Source organism: Xenopus laevis, chromosome 2S (assembly GCF_017654675.1).
Source record: "Xenopus laevis strain J_2021 chromosome 2S, Xenopus_laevis_v10.1, whole genome shotgun sequence".
In the NCBI taxonomy this organism is placed as follows: domain Eukaryota; kingdom Metazoa; phylum Chordata; class Amphibia; order Anura; family Pipidae; genus Xenopus; species Xenopus laevis.
In genome coordinates, this window is record NC_054374.1 from 20751632 (window position 1) to 20778674 (window position 27043).

General features: G+C 40.6%; 1 protein-coding gene across 1 annotated transcript in view; it reads right to left on the reverse strand.

The window, feature by feature from the left end:
• LOC108709238 (runt-related transcription factor 1-like) overlaps window positions 1–5445 on the reverse strand; it is a 145883-nt gene extending 140438 nt beyond the window's left edge. Inside the window, exon 1 of the mRNA XM_041583427.1 lies at window positions 5241–5445. The gene's annotated coding sequence lies outside the window, so the exon portion shown is untranslated. The remainder of the gene's footprint in view (window positions 1–5240) is intronic.
• Window positions 5446–27043: the final 21598 nt, after the last annotated feature.

The window sequence follows — 27043 nt, forward strand, 5'->3', positions numbered from 1 at the left end:
ACATTGCATGTGAGCTGCCGAGCACTGAAACATTATAGCTTGTTGACACTGGATAGTAGAAAACAGTTGAACAAAAGCAGAGGAGGGCATGGCTTGCTCCGATAGAGTCCCAGGCCTTTTGTGGTACACCGCAATGCATTCATATGTCACAGCCTTTGACAACGTTCAAAACATGCTGGAAGAACCTACTGGTGTTTTCTACAATTTTCACGTTATCGGGTTGAAAAAAGGGGAATGGATTTCCTTTTGTGACAAGTGTACGGGCTGATAACGTAAAGCCCAAAGTACAGAACTTTCTGTTTTTTCCTCCAAACTCTAAGTGTCACCTGCCATAAATTTCATTGGCTGGAGAGGCCATGTTGGACATCAGTCTGGGTAAACAACAAGTATTATGGGAAAGAACAATCCGTCTCCCTGATGGCTGTTATTCTTGCACCGAAGTGAAAGGAGCACTGTTGTTCCCATTGAGGTTCCCTGTTCAGATATTACATAACACAATGCAGCCTGTTCACTGGCCTTTTAACCTCCAACCTTCTTAGACAGACTCTGGCCATGATGTTTATTTTGACTGTCTATTTTTAAGTATTCTTTTGCATTTTATCGTTATTTTTTTTGCAATGGAATATATAAATATATATATATATTTATATATATATATATATATATATATAAATAAATATATATATATATATATATATATATATATATATATATATATATATATATATATATATATATATAGGGGTATGGGATCCGTAATTCGGAAACCCATTATCCAGAAAGTTCCAAATTACAGAAAGGCTGTCTCCCATAGATTGCATTTTTATACAAATAATCCAAATTTTAAAAAATGATTTACTTTTTCTCTGTAATAATAAAACAGTAGCTTGTACTTGATCCCAACTAAAATATAATTAATCCTTATTAGAAGCAAAACCAGACTATTGTGTTTATTTAATGTTTGCGTGATTTTCTAGTAGATTTAAGGCATAACGATCCAAATTATGGAAAGAATCATTATCTGGAAAGCCCCAGCTCCAGAGCATTTTGGAGAACAGGTCGCATGCCTGTTATTATTTGTAATAATACAAATATTTTGTTTAATATTTGTAATAATACAAATATTAAACAAAATATTTATTTATTCCCCAGTTTGTTTAATTATTGTAAGCATGCTGCTTATCATCAATTGCAGTAAAGCATTGCTATATATATAAAAACATAATTATAAACTAAAATAATAAGAAAAATAACGTTCGGTTTAAGTTTGCATTTGTTCTTATAGGATGCCATTATTTTGCTCATTGTCTTAATTTTTTTTAATTTTTTTGCAACGGCCACATATTTTTATTTAATTGTCAGACTGACATGGTAATTAGGGGGCGTGGTCACAAAAACGGGCATGGTCGAAAAAAATATGCCGCACTCTGCGCGGCAAATATTTTTGTCCCTCTTTCTATTTCCAAAATGTTGGGAGGTATAGGGATTTATAAATCTGGTCAATAGAACCTGTTCAATCCCACTTAAGACACCAAACCAATTGTCTGACAAAGGTTAGAATCAAGTTAAAGTTGAGCGTAGGACTGGCGAGATATGGGATGACTTTGACGTAGTTGACCATCTTTAATATATTGCAATATATGGACAAACAATCCCTGTTTCATGTAAAGAGGAGGGATTCTTTTTTGCATAAAATGTTTTCAGCATATTTATTATAGGTGAATGCAGCCTCATTGCTCCCCTTGCCTAAAAGGTTTAAAATTTAGCTGAGGCACAACTTTCCCTTTTTTTTGCCTGTGTATAAGCATCTTTATAGTACTTTGCATTGCTTGTCTTTCTATAGAGGCTTCCCCTCTTTCTCCACATCATCTTCCAAGTTATTGTGAAGATAAACTTCCCCTTTAATAAGAACAGCAAACTGCTATAAAACACCCTTTATGAGAAAGGGAAACTCACTTTAGGCAACTGCTCAGTCTTGCAGCTTTGATACTAAATTCTTAGTTGGAACAAACTAGTCAATAAATGGTAAAGTATAAATGATTGTAGTTCTACTACCATAACTACCCCAACCAGTGCGTGTAGCTACAACCATCTACTAACTCTATCCAGGCCCTGGATATTTAGATTATATACAGTACTGACAGCAAGAAATGGGTTAAAACTACTGAATTAGTTTTGTCAAAACTTCCATCTGAACACTATGATTTAGGAAAGCAATATGACAATAGGAAGAAATGTTCTATCCAAACAAATAGGCTGCCCCCATACTAATTGTTATAGAAAAACATTTATTCTGTCCAGGCCATAATATTGTATCTACTGCTTCTTCCAGCAACGCTGGGGGGAAGCCAATTCACGCTGCAAACCATACTTCCGGTTCATCAGGGCCCTGTGTACTGTGCAATAACCATAGTTAATCAAGTCACTGCTTAAAGGATAAGTAAATCTTTAAAATAAGTGAATGTAAAATTGACGAGGGGGGCTATTCTAAGCACTTTTGTAATTTACATTCATAATTTATTTTGCTTTTATTCCAAGATATTAAGGGATACATGTACTGTTAATATGAATGATTTTTGTTACAACAGCGCCACCTGCTGGTCATTTTTCTCACCATTCTGACCTTCAAGTAGTCAAGGAAGTTGTCAAGAGAAATAAAGAGGCTGCTCTGATGTTCTTTTGCTTAGGAAAAAAAATTAGAACCCTTTCTGACATCTTTCCTAAGCAGAAGAACATCAGCAGCCGCTTTCTCCTGACAACTTCCTTGACTACTTGGTGGTCAGACTGGTGGGAAAATAACCAGCAGATGGCGATGTTGTAACAAAATTCATTGATGTTAACAGTACATGTATCCTTTAATATCTTGGAATAAAAACAATATAAATAATGAATGTACATTGCAAAAGTGCTTAGAATAGCCCCCTCATCAATTTTACATTTACTTATTTTAAAGATTTACTTATCCTTTAATAAACCTGTGCCTGTGCCTGGGGGGTGTTAAATGATAACTGTAGGGTTGCACACATATAAAATAAAGAAAAGCTTCTCATTTAATGCATACCTCATATGTCATATGTCATTTGCTAAAGTACCAAGGGCTAATTCTGCTCCCCATTTGGGGGCCACAGCTAAAAGCATGCAACTAAAGAGAATTTCTGATTGGCCGGGGGTACATGGGCTTTGCTTGTCCTGGCACAGCTGAGGAAGCTGTTAGTACAAAGTGTTAGTACAAAGTGCAAAGCCCCCTCTCTCCTTGCAGCCGACTCCCCACTGTAGGAATGTGCGAGTCATACAAATCTGCATGAGTCAGTTGTGCTAAATCCCCCAGTAATGCCTGGAAAAGCCGTTTTATTTGCAACTAAAAAACTGTTAACAACTCGGATTCTTTTTCTCCCTTCTGTTTGTGACTGTGTGAGCCGAGGGGAGAGGAGCAGCAGTGGGGCTCTCACTATGATTCAGCTTGGGGTGACTATCAAGCAGCTGACTGCATTCTTCTGCCCGGCTTCTTCTTTGAATGACTGTTGACTAACAAATTTATCCTCTTAATACCAGGAGGCATCTGTTCTGTGGTTTAAAGACACATCTGCACTCTCACCCATAAAATTCTGTTTATAGCTGTAAGCCAGTGACATCGCGTGGGACGTAAAGGCAGGGGTGCCTGTCTAGGGTGCAACTCTTTGCACCAAGAGGTGTAAAGAAATTTTACTTTATTATTCAAAATATCAACTCAGGCTGTTGTCAGACTACAGTTCCCAGAATCCCCAGACAGCCAATGGACTTCATAGTTGCAAAATAATAAGATTGGGAGTGCAGCATTTTGACCTCGGCTTCACCAGCATTAAGACAATTCTGTAGACGAAAACAACCAGGGCTTTAAGGGGGCAATTATCTCTAAAATTTGCCCTACAGCTAGTAATTTACAGGAACCAATAAGCAGATGGCATTTTCTGGATGCTTGTTTGAAGGGAAACATTGATAAGTTGCTATGGGTTATTGGAAATGGAACACATGTTGGGACTATGATGAAGACAATCTGCAAGGTGCTAAAAGTAGATTTAAGACGAACGTCCCTTTGAAAAGCTAATGTTTGCATGACTTGAGGTTTCTGTCAAAGGCCAAAGCCGTCACTGTGTGTCATTCTGGGCAGCCAAAATAATGGTGACTGTATGGGCTGAAGCCATATTTTAAATAAACACTGAAAATGTTCCAAGAACTCTGGCTGACTAGTATTGTCAACAGAGGAATGGAGGAATACTCAGCCTTTAAATAATGCTCATTGGGAAGATCAGTTTAGGGCAGTCCTTAGTGCTGGCCAGAAGGTCTTGTTTGTTTATAAATCACCGTGCAGCCATGTTTCAACTACAACTCCCAGCATTCACTGACAGCTGCTCCTCAGCAACATGTGGAGAATGCAGGTTGGACAAGCCTGAGGAGACCTTCTGTTGCATCCCCTTCCCAGACAGAGGTGGTCCCCATTGCATGAACCCCTCACAGACAGCTCCAGACTAGACATTTTATCAGGCAGTGTTGCCAAACCAACCCAAAACAATTCCACCCAAAACCCCCAAATAATACAACATGTATAGCTGCCTCCCTCCCGCCCCCAAAAAATATAAACATGTCACAAATCTTTAGGAAGTAATGGCGGCCGGGAACCTGAGTGACAGATCAAGGGCTCCAGTCTATATATTGTAAAATATATGTATATACAGTGCAAAATATCTGCCCATAGCCACATAATATAATATGTCATTGCATAGTTTAAGCAACAGTTTTCACTCAAGAGGCTCTTTGGGACACTGAACGCTCAGGGCCGATACTTCCCTACCATTAAATTCTTATTTCAGCCATTGCACCCACAATATAGTGCAGACAAAAGAAGAAAAACTCACCTCTGAAGAAGCATGGTGGGTATAAAGGAAATGACTGGAAGGCACTATGTGAGGCCATCGCGTGTGCTTTAACTTCCTGCTTGGAGTTTTTGTGTTTTTTTTAAAAAAAAATAAGCTGAAAAGTACAATTTTACTCAAATGTAAAGCTTGCAAGCCCAAAATTGCCCAAAAGTGCACCCATCCTCCCAGATTTGCTCGCTCCTTATCTCAGTTCCCCGCTGCACTGAAACTTACTACCGACCATGAAGCCATTTAAGAAAAATTCAAAATTGTGCAAAAGAAAAAAAAAAGAAACCCAAATACTAATAATAAATAGAGTGGATTGGTTGTGGTTGGGATTCCACTTACCAATGTATGAAAGTCTTGTGGTTTTTTTCTTTTTCAGTCAAAGAAAACGATTCGCCCCTTTCTGCTGACCAATATCCCGGATCCACTCTCGAGTGTCTGTGCGCAGCTTGTGGTTCTGTGGTTGTTTATGAGGCCCAAACAAGTCTTGCACACAACCCAAAAAAAAAAAAAGTAACTGTTCCCCTTTTTTGTCAGTCTTCCCTTATTGGCTGGTTTGTATCACGTGAAGTAAAGGGATGTCTACTACTTTCTTTCCTTTCAGAGTTCTTAGAGTGGTTCCTCTCCACCTGCCCTCCCCTTGGTAGAACTATGACTCAGTCCCTTCTTATGCAAATAGTCTCGGGTGATGCAGAGGAACTCAGCTTCTGGCCTCTCTCCTTGTGGTTAATGAAAAGACAGCTTCTTCTGATGAACCCCATGGATGGAAGGCTTCGTATGGTGACTGAAACAGATATGGATGCAATTATCCATCACACCAGCTCAGCCCTTTGGAGGAATTAAATGATTTATAGCTTTGTTTGGTGACCAGGTTGTTGGAGAAATGAACAAAGGATGCAAGTAAATATATATATAAAGGGACTGTACTTCCTTCCAGGGCAGTCAATGGTGATGGCACCTTAAGGGAGTTGTAGGGTTCCTCACAGGGGAAAGAAGATTAGGATGGCAAAAAACATATGAACAATGATGTCTGGTCTTGAAAGAGATTGTAGTCATAGTGCTCAATGTATGGAAATGGAGATTCATTGCATCAGAGGTCTTCAGGCCAAAATGTTGCTGTTCAAAACATGGTTGGGACTCCTCTTAGCCTATAAACATGGCTGTGTTAGTCATCCACCCCTCTTAATCCTTTAACTAGGACTTCTGGCTGGGACCCCTCAACCATGGCTTTGAGAACAACTGGTTTACATAAAAACATAGTGCACACAAACGCACACACATATACTCAATGTCATCTATATTCTCAACATACAGGCTTCTAGGTACTCTACTATTCTTTGTTTGTCAGTGCTCAAGCCTGCCCACCTTCCAAAGTCCTGCCAAGGACTAATTTGATGTGACACCCACCCTAACATTATGCAGGACACTGGGGTAGAACAGGTAACCCACCAACTCCTCCCACTTCTAGTTCTCATCACTCTTTCCCTGTGCATCTTTATATAGCACAGCCCTACACCAGGAACTCATGTCATAAGGAATAATATAACGTCCTACTTTTATATAGAAATATATTAATGACCGGTTTGTCATATGGGCAGAATAGAAAGAGTTCTTTTTTCTCATCTTTTAGACTAGTGGTTCCCAAAATATTGGGCTGCCTCCCCTTAGTTGGACAGAACCTTGGACAAATTGGAGAACATACCTATTTGCTCTCTTAGATACTACTGAGGTCCACCTTGTAGGCCAATTCCAGCAATATTTGGGATGAACACTTCTTTAATGTCTTCTTCTTGGCGCTATGCCTAACTTGGCCCATTGTTTTACAATCTGAAACTGCAGAAAAGCAATCAGATGGGAGTCTGTATACTGAGTAATCCGGGACATACCCATGAAAAACAGAACCAAGTCGTAAAATCATGATAAGTAAATGCAGAGCTTAATAGAGAAAGAAACAAAACAGGAAGTGGGGAAATGTGAAAAATATAAACAAATATACAGACAGAATAATCGGCAGGCAGAAACGGAGTCCAGTACTCACGTCAAAAGGTCGGGTCAGGCAGCAGGCAAGGGTGTCCAAGAACAGGCAAAAGGTCAAATCTGGAAATCCACAGAGACAGGACAAGGAGGGGGCAGGAACAAGGCTGGGGTCACGGAGCAAGCAAGGGACTCAGGAACTTGGAAGCAGGTGGGTTAACAGGAACATGAATGGCAGGAAGCCTAGATCTTTGGCTGTAAGCTTTATGACCAAGCAAGCAGTAATGGTCAGGGACAGGCTTATAAAGGGTCTTAATTACATGATGATCTACACATGAAACCAATAAGGTGGGCAGAAGAAAGAGCAGACAAAAAGAAAACATGAGGTGTATATGGAGAACTGGTCAAGATCAACCCTAAGCGCCTCCAGTGGCTCAGATGGTAAGCTCCATGAATACAAACACCAGAATTTAAATCCCGGCTGGTCATGTTCTCATATATTTGCATGAGTTAAGAGGAGCCCTGGCAAAAAATTGAGAACAGAATAAGTACTACAGGTATGGGACCTGTTATCCAGAATGCTTGGGACCTAGGGTTTTCCAGGTAACGGATCTCTCTGTAAATTGGATCTTCATACCTTAAGTCTACTAGAAACTCATGTAAACATTAAATAAACCCATTAGGCTGGTTTTACTTCCAATAAGGAATAATGATATCTTAGTTTGGATCAAGAACAAGGTGCTGTTTAATTATTACAGAGAGAAAGGAAATAATTTTTAAACATTTGGATTGTTTGGATAAAATGGAGTCTATGGGGGATGGCATTTCCGTAATTCAAAGCCTTCTGGATAACTCGTTTCCGAGTAACGGATCCCATACCTGTACAGCAGCCAATGCTCTAGACATACATAAGTAGAGATTGCTGATTCTGTTAGTCTGGGACTGCTGCTTGGGTAAGATGTAAGAACACATTTTAAAGTTTAAGGATTCTGAATTAAGACATTAAATTCCTCAGCTGCTAATAGGCCAGATAATAATAATAATATGAATCCAGAGCGGATTTGTCAAGGGTTAAACTGTGCTGTTTACATACAGAGAGCCTGTTGGTAATTATGTCATGTTGAGATATGAGATGATATTAGGAGCTAATGTGTGCAGATTAGCCTTTGGCCTGGGCCATTTCTCACAGACATCATCAGCAAAGAAGATTTCAGAGTTCAGAGCTGGTCAATCAAAATGTAAATATGACTTACTTGTGTTTATCATGGAAAATACTGGCAAATCCATGTGCCAAAACCAATCTTTGTCAACTCAGTTTTCTTTTGAGAGGACATTGATACCGTTATTAACCAGAAAACTGAGAGGGTTTTGGGTACATTGGTGACATGCACCGATGTTCCCAATGCTTAAATATGGCTGTGCTCTGCTGTGCCATATACCATAAAATGAGAAAGAAAGGTTAGTTTGTCCTTCAGTATTGATTCCTCCTGCTGATCTTTCAACAGTCTCCTAGCTGTACACAGAAAATACAGGGCCGGGCCAGGCCAGGCCAGCTGGGCACCCCAGGCAACCCAGCCAGCCACATTGCCCCTCCGTTGTGCGCAACTATGTGAGCGCACGCATGCGAACTGAACCACTGCGTCACCCCCTCCCGGTGAACGCGTGCATGCCTGGCGCCCCCCAAGCTTTGCGCCCTAGACACGTGCCTTCAACTTTGTCTGTGAAGAAAACATTGGAGTCTATGGCTCTTTTATCTCAGTGAAGGTAACGCAATAAAATATACATACCCCATAATGTTATCCTAGCTGGACTTCACACTGAGCCCACTGCCACTACTTCCGGGCCCCTTCTCCAGTGCTTGGCAACATTGGCTATAGGGGTAATATAACAAAGACTACAAAGTCTGCTCCAGGTCTAGAAACCACTAGCAAATCCTATTAGAACAAGTCGCTGGTACATGCTACCTCTTGATTGGTTGTGATGGCTTATAATACCCTTACTAGACCCTTACTTACCAGTCAGAGTTCAGTCCTAACACATTCATAATTCATAATTGTAGCACAGTGTGAGTTCTGGGTGCTTATCCTGGAGCAACGGGATCTTTCCAGTTCAGAACTGACATCCATTTATTGCAACTGGCCTTGTCAAGTGGCTGCGGTGGAAGGTGCTGGTTATCTTCAGATAATTGTAGGTTGTGGGATCTCTGTTATTAGTCAGTTAATACTAGTAGTTCAAGGTAGGTCAGTTCTACTTAACCTTTGCTTTTCATGGAGGTGCAGCCAAGCATTCTCTGGGACAGGCTTGATCTTGCAGGCTCAGTGGGAACACTCTGATGAGCACAGAATTCACAAGCAGGTCTTTGGAACTTTAGCGGGGGGGGGGGGGGGGATCTAGGTACTTACAGGTCTATTCAGCAGAGCTGAAAAAAGTCAAGAAATAAAATGCACAATTTCACCTCTCATTATGATCATTTCCAAACAGCACTAATTACCTACAGCTCTATTTCCAGGTAATTTTACTGTACATGCACAGTGAGTCCGTGCCCTGTGAGGCTTACTATCCAAGCGTAAGACAGGAGGAATAGTGAAAATAAAAAAGAGATTTTTTTTCCTGCTGCAGAAGACTCAGGGCATTCCAGTTTCACTGCCACATGCTGAAATCCCTTGCAATTTTCATCTTGTACAGCCAACTATTCCTGCCTCAAACTGAAAACATTGTTAGGTTGAAGCAAATAAGAGCATGTATCTAAAAACCAAACACCCCAAACAAACTACTGTAAAATTGCTCAGAGTGCTCCTCTGAGCACTTTTGCAATTTATATCATATTGTTTTTTTTTATAGACTTCAAGATATCCATTTTTACGCTGCTTAATTTGCAAAACAGTGCCACCTGCTGTTCATTTTGGTGGACTGGCAACAGTTGGCTGAAGATTACGTTTGTGAGAAAAGAAGAGCCTTGCTCAGCTGGGAAACTGAACGTAGTGAGTGACATTTCTCTGGTCAGTTGGAAACAGAATTACATCACTCCGAATCAATGGAAACCACCAATCCCTGTTAGGACATGACTTTTACGGGCTGAGAACCACCTGTACTAGCGATGTCAGAAGGTTTCCACTGAAGTCACTGTGAGGCATCCAAGGCAGTTTGGGGGCTTTTGATTTCTCCTTCTAGGTTTCTCTTAGCTTACTTTCCTTTAAAAGTAATCTGCAGCATTTGCAAGAGAGGAAGTTGATTGAGACACATGAGTAACAGGAAATACACTCCCCCGTGCCTGTACAACAAATTACTACAAAATAACTACTTTTTCAGAAGTAAAGCAATTTTTACCATATCCATAATAAGAAAGCTTAGCTGGGCAAAAGAAACATGTCAGCGGCAGTTTTAAAACATGATATTTTATGAAAACCTGATATACTTAATAACAGAATGCAGAGCAAGGATTATTGAAGAAAAGGTCCATAAGTGTCTATTAAGGTTTAGGACCAGTTTATAGAGAATAACACATTTCATTAGGGCAACCTCAACTTAATTTGAGGTCCCAAAACACAAAGAAGTTTAGGCTTTGTCATCTTTATCAAGGATCCTTTTAGAATTCCCTTAGGAGTAAAGACCTAAGCCATCCAGTGAGAATAATGACCACGAGATAGACACCAGACATGCCAGTAAGATTACTGTACGAAATGGATTTGGAACATTACCTTAACTCCAGACATCCTAGTAGGAACATTGCAGAAAATGGATTGAGAGAACTGCACTAACCCCAGACCTCCCAGTAGGAAGTCTGCAGAATATGGACCCAGAGCACAGTATAAACCCTAGTAGGAACATTGCAGAAAATGGATTCAGAGCACTGCATTGTCCCCAGGCATCCCAGTAGGTACATGGGAGAAAATCGATTCAGAGCTTTAACCCCAGTCATCCTAGAAGGAACTCATTTGAAAATTAATTCAGAGCATTGGATTGACACCAGACATCCTAGTAAGAACACTGCAGAACATAGAGTAACAGCACTACATCAACCCCATACATCCCAGTAGGAACACTGCAGAACATAGAGTCACATCACTACATGAACCTTAGACATCCCAGTAGGAACACTGCAGAACATAGAGTCACATCACTACATCAACCTTAGACATTCCAGTAGGAACACTGAAGAACATAGAGTCACAGCACTACATGAACCTTAGACATCCCAGTAGGAACACTGAAGAACATAGAGTCACAGCACTATATAAACCCTAGACATCCCAGTAGGAACACTGAAGAACATAGATTCACAACACTACTTCAACTCCAGGCATTCCAGTAGGCACGCTGCAGAACATGGATTATAAAGCCTACAGTAAGCCCAGACATCCTAGTAGGAATGCTGTAGAAAATAAATTAAAAACACAGTATGTCAGCCATTCCAGAAGGAACACTGCAGAAAATGGGCTTTAGAGCACCACTTTAACCCCAGGCATCCCACTAGGAACATTGCAGAAATTGATCCAAAGCTCTGCATTAATACCAGTAAAAATGCACAAATGATAGCTTCAGTGGAATTTTACAGTAGATAGGGCATTGGTGGGATCTGATTGCACCTGATGCAGAGCTTGACCCCATGTCATGTGAAACATCTCCCCCAAGTCAGGGGAAGTATCTCCAATGCATATTTTGCATTCTATTGGGTTTGTCAGTTTTACCATTCTTTTCTCCCAATTGCTGGGGTAGATCAAAAGAATAAGTGCAAAGTGAGAGAAGTGAAAGCCTGCTGGGTTTGCTCCTTGTCTGGGGTGGTGGTCCTGTCTAAAACTGGGTGCTTAATGTGATTGCCCTTGAGCCTGCCCTCCATTCCATTGCCAACCTAAACCTTCCTCTGCAATTTAAATGCTGCCAACAACATAGGCGGAATACATGGGGTATAGTAAGAGATGTTCAAGCATTTTTAGACTGTCCCATTCCCTACTCCCTGGCCCCAACAGAATACACGAGAATATGAACATGCTACATCAATATGCTTTGTGATTGGATCTGTCTAGGGGCGGAAGCTGCTGATGTAATGAAATAACCTTACACTTTTGCCCAATATTAACCCCCCACTGATAATAACTAAATGCAAGTTCATGTCTCCCCACCTAATACCAGTAAATATGTGACTAATTCTCCTGCTAAGCGTGGCTTCCATTTGTCATCAAGGGGTGGGAAAGAGTCACACAGAAACTTACTGAAGAACCCAATCACAGTTTGGCCTTGATACTCTGCTCCTCCTCTTCTTCCTCCCAAGATACTGGAAATTCTTTTTAAGTGTTTAGGAAAATGCTTATGTCCAAGTACATGTGTGAGATGCAGGTTTTAAAGGGAAGCTATTGCAAAAGTCTGATCTGAAAACCCCACTATTTGTGTTATTGACCTGAAACATTGTATACGTCACTGTATGACTTTGTAGGAGCTTAAAAGCTGCTAAGGAATGTTGTTGGCTATACCCACAGGTCAGTGTGACCAGGTGTCGCTTCAAGACCATGTCACGTGCATTAACTTGTTCTTTTGTAGGAAGATCAGGTGACACAACAATAAACCCCCAATATATAAGAGGATCAGTTTCCCCTCTGGTGAATGCACAACACCTCTCCTCTGTTGGAAGCATTGTGTTCCCCTTGGCTTGCCTCTAACAATGAAAAGCCATGGAGTTGTAATTGCTGGTTAGGAGGTAAATCCAAGAGGATAGCAGCTGAGATCAGAGCTTACTCTGGATAAAGATTAACATCTGCTTTGTTGGCGACCGCATTATTCTGCAGAATTCCATCTGCTGCTAAAATTGCCTCTTTTTCTCTAATTATGAAACACATGGAGCGGACTTGTACTGTTAATGACAAAATTATACTATTTCCGCCCTCTTTATTATAAAGGAGTGTCAAATTCTTCACGTGGTGGCTTATTATATATATATATACTGTATATATATATATAAATATAAAAATTCCCAATCCGGTGCACTCTCAACCCAATGGCATCAGCCTGGGTGCACATGTAATAGATACAAAAAACCGCACTCCTAGGTTTCATTTAGTGAAAAAATATAACATTTTTATTCAATATATATATATATATGGCTAATGTGATTGGTCTCATTTATTTACACTGGCTGAGCTCACTGATTCATCTGCATCAACTTTGCTTGAGTATACAAGGATCCACAATGGGAACCATAACACAGTGCCTGATCCATGGCAACACCTGACGAGTTTCGTGTGTATAACACTTAATAATGGCTTGGATACCATTATGAGTCACCATTATTAACACTTCAAACAATAGTTTTTCAAGTTTTGAAGCACCTAAAATTGGCTGTATACATTGGGCCTTAGTGCAAGATACCATTGCAGTAGTAGGAAATACAGGTCATTCACAATAGGCATTAGGCTAGCGCTATCCTGCTAATAGAATACGTGGGCCAATATTGGCAAAACTATACTCAGGACCGTAATTAATCTTCATACAATTAGCCAAATCCATAGATAAATGTTTTACTGGGTTGGTTTTAGGGCAGGTAGAAGAGTGCATTTGCGATGGGCCTCCAAAATCACTTAAAGAAATTAAAAAGGACCTGTTATCTAATTGTGTTATAGTTGTTAGCTATTTATAGTGTATATAATATTCTGGAGGCCATTATATAGCATAAGTAGGAGGCTGGGAGTTCAGACACTACTCCACTGAGGATTAAAAAACATTACATTTGTATATATTTTTTGAAAGCCTAACGAATATGATTGCCCACTGTGAATGTCCACACAGGAGGTGCATGACGTGATGCTGGAGATGATGATTTCAAAGGGGCCAGACTTGTGCTGTTATAGGGCAGGGCTATGATGCGGCAGCCTGTGATTAGCTAACTGCTGCCCCAATCAGAGCAGAGTCCTGTCCAGATTTCAGACTCAATTTGAGCAGGCACTTTTATACCAGGCAGTCTGTGCAAACTGTACTATAAAAAACTGGGCAGATTGCACCCAACCCATCCCAAGTTGGTCTACTGTCGGCACCATTCCACCATAGCTAAAGTGAGCCATCAATACTATCAACCGTATGAATTATATGAGTGTCTCCTATATGAGGTTTTCAGTGTTTTGTCCACCACATACAAGGGCATTGGCTGTAAATGTTGGCATTACACACTTGTGTTTATTGGGGGGACAATTTACTTGTAATGGGCCCCGAGATTTATGGTGGCATTTGAAAAAGGCTGAAATAATTAAATCAGATTAATTTCATGGCTTTTTTACTCTTCCATTCAGTTCAAATCCAATTTCTGTCAAAATGTTCCATTCTGCACATTACAATTTCTAGCATTTTGGCTCCTTCCAGCCTATTTATAAGAAATGTCAGCAGATTTCTTATTGAAACAAACGTGAGGAAATTTGCTCTGCGCTCCTGACCCCTCGTTTCTTACAGGAGCAAAAAAGAATTTGTACTTGCCAAAAAGAGAGAAGAAAATAAGATATTTTTTATAGTTATTAAAATACTTGTTTCATCAAAATCATGGGAATATTATAAAAAGTAACAGAATTCCGCGAACAATTTACTATATTGATGATATTTTTGTTCTGTTTCACTATTAATTGATAATTCTTTTCTCTCCCAAACCATAAACAGTAACTATATCAGGATTCAGTTAATTTGTATTTCAGTAATTTACATATAGAGGTATGGGATACGTTATCCAGAAACGCATTATCCAGGAAGATCCGAATTACAGAAAGGCCATCTCCCATAGACTTCATTATAGTCAAATAATGTACATTTTTAAAAATGATTTCCTTTTTCTCTGTAATAATAAAACAGAACCTTGTACGTGATCCCAACTAAGATATAATTAATCCTTATTGGAAGCAAAACCAGCCTATTGGGTTTATTTAATGTTTACAGGATTTTCTAGTAGACTTAAGTTATGAAGATCCAAGTTATGGAAAGATCCCTTATACCTGTATAGGGGTTCGAGCGCTAACAAGGTGGATAAGCGAATCATTACTAACTGAACAGGAACAAGACTAAGGGAACTCTATCCTAGGATCAATTACTGGTGCCTTATCAAATAAAAGCCACCCACCGTCTCTTGAATGTTAAGGACTATGATTCTATCCATATTTGCATACTTATAAGAGGGCTGCCATATTGATTGTCTGAACCATGCTCCATAAACTCAGCTGGTTGTTCTGAAAGGCAGCAGTTATCAGTGCTGTGAAGACAAGTAACCACACATACTGGCATCTGTATTTAATTGGTTCCATAGGATCAATCACAACCTCTAAACCCTCAGATAATCTTTTTGTGTACCCCAGTGCCCCCCCCATGTGGTTGCCTAAAATAACAGGGTCATTGAACTTTAATTTTTTTCAACATTCCCTTTACATATGTGTAAGGGAATCTATTTTTATTTTGCTTTCTGCTACTGACTAAGCTTTCAACCTATCTGGTTACTTCCCCTTTATTTTACTTCCCTGCTTTACCATCTCTAGCTGTTCCCCATCAGATTACTGGATTATGACAACCCCCCAAGCAATTCTGTGTGAGATGCCCTCATAGCTAAGAGAGTTCCTGTGCTAAATGTTCACGCTTTTCCTAGAGTCTGCTAAAAAAACATTTGAATATGAGATAAACCCAATAGGATTGTTTTGCTACCAATATAGATATATGCAGCTTTCTTGGCATCAAGTACAATGTATTGTTGTATTATTACAGAGAAAAGGGAAATCTGAATTATTTCTTGAAAATGGAGCCTATGGATGATGGCCTTCCCGTAATTGGGAACTTTTTGGATAATGAATTTTGGAATAAGGGTTCCAATACCTGTACAAGATTTGTCAAAAAAATGTAAAAAGAATGAAAAAAAAATGTGTAAAGATGGAGACGGCGCCAAATAGTATAGAGGTTATATAAATTTATAGAGGAAATAAAAAAATAGTTAATGGGAATTTTCCTAGACTGGGGCCTCTAGGGATTTTGCCCACCAGGAGATCCCTCTGCCTTCTTACCAACACATATAGAAGGCTACGTCAAACTACTTGGAGATATCAAAGTAATACTTTAAACTCGCTGTCCATTGGCAGACAGCTTGCACATGTTTCTACTCTTATTCCCAGAATATCCAAACTTATAGCTATTCCTATCACCCATTGACTTTTCTCTGTTATGTCCCCTGATTCCCGGGCTCTGGATCTGCCTCCTTCTTGACCAAATGTTGTAAACCAAGAGGAAGACCCTAATATGGAGAGAAGCCATGGAATGCTGCCAAGCAATGTAGGGATGCACTGGATCCAGGATTTGGTTTGGGATTCAGACAGGATTCAGCCATTTTCAGCAGGATTCGGCCGAATCCTTCTGCCTGCCGAACGGAATCTGAAACCTAATTTGCATATGCAAATTAGGGGCGGGGAGGGTAATCGCGTGACTTTTTGTCACAAAAGAAGGAAGTAAAAAATGTTTTTCCCTTCCCATCCTAATTTGCATATGCAAATTTGGTTTCAGATCAGCAATCGGCCAAATTTTCGTGAAGGATTCAGGGGTTCGGCCGAATTCAAAATAGTGGATTCAGTGCATCCCTAAAGCAATGTTGAACCCACAGCATCTCCCACTGAAGCCGTACATATCCTTGGGCAGTAAAGTAGCAACCCACATAACTAAATTAAACTAAATAACTATACCCTATATTACCATTATATTCAGCTCAGCAATTGTGTATATAAATGTAAGGGAAAATGTTTTGTGCACAGAACAACTCATACCTTCCTCACTACTCATAGACAATGTTTATTTAGGTTATAAAGTCACTTTAGCAGTTTTGGTATACTGGCCTGATAGAGTAACATGGTCAACATTTGTCCTACAAAACAACCAGAAAGTGGCTTTCAGTATTTTATAATCACTAGATCAAAGCTGATTGGCTGCTTAGGACTCCTGAGCCAGACTGCACACTTTGCCTATATTAAAAGAAACAACTGTGAAGCGGCAGTTAGAGCCGGCAGTTGTCTCGCAGCAGCAAAGGGATTCAGGATGGACTTGGCTGCTGTCAGAATTACAGAGCCGAAATGACCTTCCATAAAAAAGCAGGGAATATTATTCCTCCTCACAGAGGCAGGGGCCATTACATTCATGTTTTTGAGATGTTTTCATTTATTTGGCGCCAGAGTAATAAGAATCAGTCGATGGGAAGGCATCAGGGGAATGGGAAGACAAAAAGGGTGGCCTCTCCCGTGTCCTATAGAAGTCAAGCATAGTGTTGGCAGAAGAGCAGCCATACAGATGAACAACTAATTCAAGCCAGTAAATCATTCCCAGGCCCGATTGTGGCTTCTGTCCACCGAGGATGTTGCTCTGCATAACATGAAAAGCAAATGAATCTGCTCTGGAAGGGGCTCCGGGGCCAATGTGTGCTTGATTGACTCGGCTCCACACACAATGAAAAAAAACGATCTGCTCTTAGGAAATCTGTCAATGAAGTTTTCTGGCTTTTATGTCTGTCCCAAAACTTCTTCTGGGTCACTGTTTGCGATGGCAGGTCCGGCTGCTTGATCAGGTCTCATCCCCTACATGAAAGCACCACATACTCTTCTTGGAATGTCAGCAGAGAAAGAGAAATATTACCTCAATGTACCGAGTCTGCACATATTCAGATAAAGCATGGAGAAATTACATTCGTCATTCATGTTTCTGTGCTCTTCCAGACATGTCAAATCACACACATTTTCACCCTATTTTGCCCCCTACCCAGGGCCGGATTTACATAGCGGGTGCCCCTAGGCCCACTGCCATTCGTCGCCTCTGTTCACTCCCCTTTATTTTCATTATCTGGACCGGAGCAATGGGGATTGGCTCACGGGAATTTAAAAAATGATTGTATCTCCAGCACATCCCCAGTGTTTTTGAACCAATGTGGGTGTAGTTGGGCAGCATGCCGCCCCCCTAAAATCCTGCCACCCTAGGCCCGGGCCTAAGTGGCCTTTCCACAAATCAGGGCCTGCTCCTCCCTATGCTCATTTGATCAAAAGCCCAATCTCCTGCTCCCTGACCTTTGCGCCCAAATTCATTTTACCCCCTGTGAGTGAAAGGCCTCCTGAGCAGAGCACATATGGGATGGGCACAGTAATGGACTATACTTTGACATCTCTGTTGCTCTGCCCTTGTTATTTGGGGGGATATTTTTGTGTTTTTCTCTTACCTGCCCCTGAAATATATGTCCAGTTACACATAAGCTGCAAAAGGGCAGTCAACAGAAAGGTATGTACAGTGGTGTGCACAACTATTTGCCCCCTTCCTGATTTCTTATTCTTTTGCATGTTTGTCACACTGAAATGTTTCTGCTCATCAAAAACCGTTAACTATTAGTCAAAGATAACATAATTGAACACAAAATGCAGTTTTTAAATGAAGGTTTACGTTATTAAGGGAGAAAAAAACTCCAAATCTACATGGGCCTGTGTGAAAAAGTGATTGCCCCCCTTGTTAAAAAATAACTGTGGTTTATCACACCCGAGTTCAATTTCAAAGGTTATAAAGCCATTTCTAAAGCTTTGGGACTCCAGCGAACCACAGTGAGAGCCATTATCCACAAATGGCAAAAACATGGAACAGTGGTGAACCTTCCCAGGAGTGGCCGGCCGACCAAAATTACCCCAAGAGCGCAGAGACAACTCATCCGAGAGGCCACAAAAGACCCCAGGACAACATCTAAAGAACTGCAGGCCTCGCCTCAATTAAGGTCAGTGTTCACGACTCCACCATAAGAAAGAGACTGGGCAAAAACGGCCTGCATGGCAGATTTCCAAGGCGCAAACCACTTTTAAGCAAAAAGAACATTAAGGCTCGTCTCAATTTTGCTAAAAAACATCTCAATGATTGCAAAGACTTTTGGGAAAATACCTTGTGGACCGACGAGGCAAAAGTTGAACTTTTTGGAAGGTGCGCGTCCCGTTACATCTGGCGTAAAAGTAACATAGCATTTCAGAAAAAGAACATAATACCAACAGTAAAATATGGTGGTGGTAGTGTGATGGTCTGGGGTTGTTTTGCTGCTTCAGGACCTGGAAGACTTGCTGTGATAGATGGAACCATGAATTCTACTGTCTACCAAAAAATCCTGAAGGAGAATGTCCGGCCATCTGTTTGTCAACTCAAGCTGAAGCGATCTTGGGTGCTGCAGCAGGACAATGACCCAAAACACACCAGCAAATCCACCTCTGAATGGCTGAAGAAAAACAAAATGAAGACTTTGGAGTGGCCTAGTCAAAGTCCTGACCTGAATCCTATTGAGATGTTGTGGCATGACCTTAAAAAGGCATTTCATGCTAGAAAACCCTCAAATAAAGCTGAATTACAACAATTCTGCAAAGATGAGTGGGCCAAAATTCCTCCAGAGCGCTGTAAAAGACTCGTTGCAAGTTATCGCAAACGCTTGATTGCAGTTATTGCTGCTAAGTGTGGCCCAACCAGTTATTAGGTTCAGGGGGCAATTACTTTTTCACACAGGTTTGGATTTCTTTTCTCCCTAAATAATAAAAACCCTCATTTAAAAACTGCATGTTGTGTTATCTTTGACTAATAGTTAAATGTGTTTGATGATCAGAAACATTTTGTGTGACAAACATGCAAAAGAATAAGAAATCAGGAAGGGGGCAAATAGTTTTTCACACCACTGTATGTATATTTCTATTTGTATAGCACTCTTTGAGGGCAAAGCCCTGTACAGCAGAAGAATAAGGGGTCATTGCAATAATAAGTGCAAATAAGTACAAGAATATATAAAGTATAGTTACAATACATATTAAAGTAACAGTAAAATCAAAAAACCAAAGTGTTTTAAAGTAATAAAAATATAATGCAGTGTTGCCCTGCACTGGTAAAACTGGCGCATTTGCTTCAGAAACACTACTATTGTTTATATAAATAAGCTGCTGTGTAGCAATGGGGGTAGCCATTCAAATGAGAAAAGGTTTAGGTTACACAGCAGATAAGCTCTGTAGAACATAATGGTGTTATCTGTTATCAATTATTTAACCTGTGCCATAGGCCTTTTTTCAGTTTATATAAACTATAGTAGTGTTTCTGAAGCAAACACATCAGTTTTAACAGCGCAGGGCAACAGTAGATGATATTTTGATTACTTTAAAACACTTACATTTTTAGGTGTTACTTTTCCTTTAAGTGCTTATTGTCAAGGAGACAAAAGGATGGAGGTTCCTGTCCCGTAGAGCTTACAGTCTAAATGGTAGGGTAAGGTACAAACAAATCAGAGGGTTATTAAGAGCTGTAGGTTACAGTAGGTGACACTGACATTTAAGTGCTCCGGATGAATTCAGGAATGGAATTCCAAATATAAGGAGAAGCAAGACAGAAGGGTTTGATGCAGGAAACAGCAGTAGTAGTGGGGGGTGCAGCCAAGTGGTGACTCTAATAGGAGCAGAGGGTCTGGCCAGGAACATATAGATGAGGTGTAGTGAGGTACAGAAGAATGAAGGGCTTTGAAGTTTACGAGGAGGAGTTTGTAAGGTATTCTTTCATGGGAAGCCATTATAAGGACTTCAGCAGGGGAGGGTCCTGTCCCCTTTTGGACGAGAGGAGGAGAATTCTGGAAGCAGTGTTTAAAGCAGACCTGTCATCTACACGTAAAAAGCTGCATAATGAAAGTCATTGGCAAATTAAACATGGAACACAAATTGTTTTTTTTCATTAAAGCATCCATACCTGTTATAAAGGTGTTTAAATATATGAACTGTCAATCAAATATTACCTGCCCCGCCTCAATGCCTGAGGCATAGAGGTGGGGCAGTCAATTACTTTCACTTTTCATTCAGCGCTTCCTATTTGTCTCTGCTCTCCTCAAATCTCCCCTCCCTCCTCAGTCTCTATAATGGTGTAGGGCACTGCACATGGTTATTAGGTCCCCCATTCTGGTGCATACGCAAGATTTTGGGGTGAAACACAATTTGCCTTAATAACAATGTTCACAAAATGGCACCTGCCTGCTTGCTGTGATTGTATAATTCCAAGACTGAAGGAAACAACATTTTAAAAATAATTAGAGTGTAAATAAGTTGATTATGCTCAACTAACATGATAGAAAAGAATTTGGAACTATTAATTAGGGTGACAGGTCCCCTTTAATACAGACTGTAGAGGGGAGAGATAGGAGTTAGGGAGGCCAGTTAGTAGAAGGTTACAGTAATCTAGTCAGGATAGGATGAGAGCATGCATGAGCATCTTGGCCATGGCAGGTGAAAGAAAGGGACATATTTTGGCAATATTGCATACGAAAAATTGTCAGGTTTTAACAGTGGTGTTAATGTAATCAGAAAAGGAGAGAGGAGTCAAAGGTTACCCCCAGACAGAGTGCTGAGTTGACAGAGTTAATGAGTATGCCATCAATAGAGATTGTAAATAGGGGAGTAGGACCAGAGTTGGGTGGAAAGAAGAAAGGTGGGTTTTTCATGCCAAGGCAGTGCAGCATGTTAATACAATAGTTCTTTTTCAGGATACTTGTGCTTTATATGTCATGGAAATTTAGGTGAAATAAAATCTGATCCCCAGTTAAAATAGGTAATTTACAAAATGAAAAAAAGGTAGCAAACCACAATCAGGCCTGGATTTGAGGGAAGGCCACATAGGCCCAGGTCTAGGGCGGCAAGATTTTAGGGAAGGCATGCCCAGCCGCATTCTGATTTTTTTTTGGAAACACTGGGGACACACAGCTTTTCAATCTCCTGCAACTGAAGTCCCAGTGCCCCTACGGCACAAGGAGCAGTGGCAGGACCCTCCTAACTAGAGGCGCCCAAGTCAGAAATCTGGGCCTGACCACAATGTTTTGTGCACCCTTACCCAGCACTTTTAAAATATGTTGAACTGAAGAGAAGTGCAGAGTCTCCTGAGCATACTCTATGAATACAGCACAGTCAGCATGTGGTAGCACTGTATTTATGAGAGGTGAGGGGAGGCATGTTGGTGTCCCCCTCCCGTCAAAATATAAATATTCAAGTTAAGGAGCACCAGTGGATGCAGGCTACAATGGATTATTATGCCCTGTGGCAGGGATGCCTTGTGCCATTGCTGGTGAACTCTGCATCTAGATTTCCAACATTTCATAAACATATTGAAGATTTTGGCAACTAACAATAACCAAAGGTATTTTAGATTTGCACTTGATTATCACGAGGTGTTAGAGTCTGCTCTATTCCACAGCTGCAGTCAAAACACTGGGGATCAGACTTTTTCCATCTTCAAGCAATGACAAACCGAGAGTCACAAGCACCTGTCATTGATCCATGTGCGCCAGCGAAAAGCATTGACAGGTTGACAGGGGCTTTTTGACTAGTGATGGGCGAATTTATTCGCCAGACGCGAATTTGCGGCGAATTTGTGCGATTCGCCGCCAGCGAATAAATTCGCGAAACGCCCGTGAAAATTCACGGCAAAAACGGGCGCCGGCGTCAAAAATGGGCGACAGCGTCAAAAAAACGGGTGCCGGCACCAAAAACGGGCGCCGGCATCAAAAACGAGACGCCGGCACGATTTCGCAAATTTTTCGCCGTTTTCGCGAATGTCTCGCGAAATTCGCTAATTTTTCTGCGAAACGACGCAAATTTGCCCATCACTATTTTTGACTTCCACTGGTTTTCGTCAGGCGACAATCAAAATGCTCCATTGGGCTTGGATCCCTGTTGAAAAAGAAAAATCAAGTGCTGTTTGTCTGTATCAAATACACAAAATATTTGCATCCATTTCAAACATTTGTTTGCGTCATGGCTGCAAAACAAAATTGGTTAAGAAGGTACAAAATGGGCAATAAATAATGACTGTCTATGGCATCTTATAGCAGCCCCTCTGGCATTTGCCAGAACCCACAGATTGCCAGTCCAGAATTTTGCTCCAATATTGATGACTAGCTGGTGTTTAGCAGCAAGTATGGCAAGCTAGTGATCATTTTGGACACGTTCTGTGGAAAACTAGATCATTGGGTGGGAAGAGAATCGTTTTAGAAAGTAGAAAGAGGAATTTGGCCAATTAGCACTAAAATTGATTGATAGAAATGAAATGAGAGGAAAATGAAGAGAAGTAAATGGAGAACATATTATTTCTGGGCCTCCAGTTAATCATTTCTTGACAGTTGAAGACTATTAACTATTCCTTATGTCTGTCTGATACGGTATAATCCCAATAATTCTTTTGCATTCCATAGTCGCAACTCTGCGCATAGAACTATCTAAGCAGCTTGTAATGTAATAAGCCAAGGTTTGGTTGGCAGCCAGATCGTGACAGAACTTGGGCCAAAATACATTCTTTTCAATTCTCAACTTTTCAGAAGTTTCGGAGAAAAGAAGACTCTGCACAAAGGCTGCTAATGTGTCCAGGCTGCTGGAGTGGGGCAAGCAATTAGCACCATATTTATAAACAAAGGAATCCTATTTTAAGCCCTTTTTTCCTTTTAAATATGTTACTGTACTTTTTATTGACTGTATTTATTGTGCAGGCAGCACTGTTACCCTCTAGGTTATGTAGTTGCATGAGCCATATGGTTGTCACCTACACTAGGCTGGCACCCCCTATTCAAATGGCGGATGAATGTTGGTTTTCCCGGCAGAGGGAGCTGTCTTGTTAACCTCTTTGTGTAACCAGTACGTTTATTTGGAATTGTGCCCATCTAGTTGTACCCCAGTCTCATGTCTCTCCTGCTGACCCCTTCTTCTAGCCCTGGCCCAGGTCTATTGTTCCTATGACATTCAGCAATAGAACTGAGTAGAGGAGTGTCAAGAGTTGCTTCCTGCTTCAGTTTTGCCCAAGCCAAACAGCAGGGGATACCTTCTTGGTATTAGCAGTGTGAAAAGCTGAAATGAAAAAAAGTACATTGCAAAAGTGTTCCGAAGAAAGCTCTAAGCTAGGGGTCCCCAACCTTTTTCACCTGTGAGCAACAGTCAGATGTAAATAGAGTTGGGGAGCAACACAAGCATGAAAAAAGTTCCTGGGTGGTGCCAAATAAGGGTTGTGATTGGCTATTTGGTAGCCCCTATGTGGACTGACAGCCTACAGGAGACTCTGTTTGGCAGCACAACTGGTTTTTATACAACCAAAACTTGCCTCCAAGCCTGGATTTCAAAAATAAGCTCTTGCTTTGAGGCCACTGGGAGCAACATCCAAGGGGTTGGGGAGCAACATGTTGCTCACGATCTGCTGGTTGGGGATCACTGCCAGTAAGGCGTATGGCCTCTTTACACACTCTGCAAAATCCCAAATTTGCAAAGACAAAGCAACATGACATCATTTAGTTTTGCCTTGAAATACACCAATAATATGAACCCCTTGAGTAGACAAAGTATTTGAACACATTACCCAACACTGTACTAGTTCTTTAACAAGTATTTATAGCCCCCCCCCCAACCACTCTTCTCTTTTAAAATGATGTTAAGAATGCTGAATAGAAATACTGGGACCCGGCCCAATGTTTCCCACTGGAGATAGTCCAGCACATCATTTTATTTGTTTCAAGATTATCTGAATCCTTGATTATTGTATTAAACACTCACCCAGGCTTCATTATTCATCTTTATGATCCTGAGTCTGCTCCTCACTGATCAGTCTGATAGACTTAAAAGTATTTTCATCATTTTTCTATTCTGAGCCTGGGGGCAGAACAGGTAAGATGCATACTTTACACTCTGTCATTTGATATAACTCAAAAAGGGTAAAAAAACAGGCTAAAGTGGGTGCTAAATAGTAACCAAGCAGCAACTTGCCCACCTATGAATATAGCACTTGCAGTAGGAATACAATAAGACTGTATTCATCAGGAGCAGGTGGGGGAAGCACATAGGTGTTACTCCTCCCATCCCCTAAATTTTGCATCACTCAAGTGATGAGCACTTTAGGCAGAGTGGACAAGCACTGGCCACAGCAGAGCCTTGATCTTGGGTAGGGATGTAGCGAACGTCGGAAAAAAAGTTCGCGAACATATTCGCGAACTTGCGTCAAAAATGCGAACGGTTCGCGAACGTCGCGAACCCCATAGACTTCAATGGGAAGGCGAATTTTAAAAGCTAAAAAAGACATTTCTGGCCAGAAAAATGATTTTAAAGTTGTTTAAAGGGTGCAACGACCTGGACAGTGGCATGCCAGAGGGGGATCAAGGGCAAAAATGTATCTGAAAAATCCATTGTTGACACAGCGCTGCGTTTTGTGCTGTAAAGGGCAGAAATCACACTACATTTCTAAACCTGTGTAATAAACTGCTTTAAAACGTCCGGTGTCTACATGCCAATCAAGTCGTGTAAAGGTTACAGCCTGTTCACACGCAAAGACGAAACGCGGCGCTTACTGCAACGCAAAAAAACGCAAAGAGCTTTCATGAATGATACCGTCAAGTGAGCAAATAATAGTTTTGAATTACTAGTTGCTTGTCACCTCCAGGATGTTCGTCCTGTTGGTGGCAATATTTCTGTAGTGGTGTGTTTAGCAGTCACCGTGCTTGTGCGCACGTGCACGGTCAGGCAGAGGTAATTCAATGTACAGTGAAGTGAACCAAAAAACACTGATTCTGCAGTGTGGGCCCAGTTTTGGTCTACTTTATTGATCACCTGCGGTGACCATAAAAGATGCGATTTTGCCACTGTTGCAGAACCCTGAAAAATTAGGCATGTGTACTTTCCTGCAAAATTATGTTTTTTTGTCGCAGCCACTGAAGCACAGAGGCCAGAAAAAATATGCCATATGAATGCTAAAAATATAAAAAAATTTTGTCGCAGCCACTGAAGCACAGAGGCCAGAAAAAATATGCCATATGAATGCTAAAAATATAATTTTTTTTGTCGCAGCCACTGAAGCACAGAGGCCAGAAAAAATATGCCATATGAATGCTAAAAATATAATTTTTTTTTGTCGCAGCCACTGAAGCACAGAGGCCAGAAAAAATATGCCATATGAATGCTAAAAATATAATTTTTTTTTGTCGCAGCCACTGAAGCACAGAGGCCAGAAAAAATATGCCATATAAATGCTGAAAATATGAATTTTTTTTGGTCGCAGCCACTGAAGCACAGAGGCCAGAAAAAATATGCCATATAAATGCTAAAAATAGTCATTTTTTTTGTCGCAGCCACTGAAGCACAGAGGCCAGAAAAAATATGCCATATAAATGCTGAAAATAGTCATTTAATTGGTCGCAGCCACTGAAGCACAGAGGCCAGAAAAAATATGCCATATAAATGCTGAAAATAGTCATTTTTTTGGTCGCAGCCACTGAAGCACAGAGGCCAGAAAAAATATGCCATATGAATGCTAAAAATATAATTTTTTTTGTCGCAGCCACTGAAGCACAAAGGCCAGAAAAAATATGCCATATAAATGCTGAAAATATGAATTTTTTTTGGTCGCAGCCACTGAAGCACAGAGGCCAGAAAAAATATGCCATATAAATGCTAAAAATAGTCATTTTTTTTGTCGCAGCCACTGAAGCACAGAGGCCAGAAAAAATATGCCATATAAATGCTGAAAATAGTCATTTTTTTGGTCGCAGCCACTGAAGCACAGAGGCCAGAAAAAATATGCCATATAAATGCTGAAAATAGTCATTTTTTTGGTCGCAGCCACTGAAGCACAGAGGCCAGAAAAAATATGCCATATAAATGCTGAAAATAGTCATTTTTTTGGTCGCAGCCACTGAAGCACAGAGGCCAGAAAAAATATGCCATATAAATGCTGAAAATAGTCATTTTTTTGGTCGCAGCCACTGAAGCACAGAGGCCAGAAAAAATATGCCATATAAATGCTGAAAATAGTCATTTTTTTGGTCGTAGCCACTGAAGCACAGAGGCCAGAAAAAATATGCCATATAAATGCTAAAAATAGTCTTTTTTTTTTGTCGCAGCCACTGAAGCACAGAGGCCAGAAAAAATATGCCATATAAATGCTGAAAATATTCTTTTTTTTTTGTCGCAGCCACTGCAGCACAGAGGCCAGAAAAAATATGCCATATAAATGCTGAAAATATAAAAAAAATTTGTCGCAGCCACTGAAGCACAGAGGCCAGAAAAAATATGCCATATAAATGCTGAAAATATGAATTTTTTTGGTTGCAGCCACTGAAGCACAGAGGCCAGAAAAACTCAGGATTTACCTGTCCAAAAAGTTTTGATTCAAATGAAACCAAACCAGTA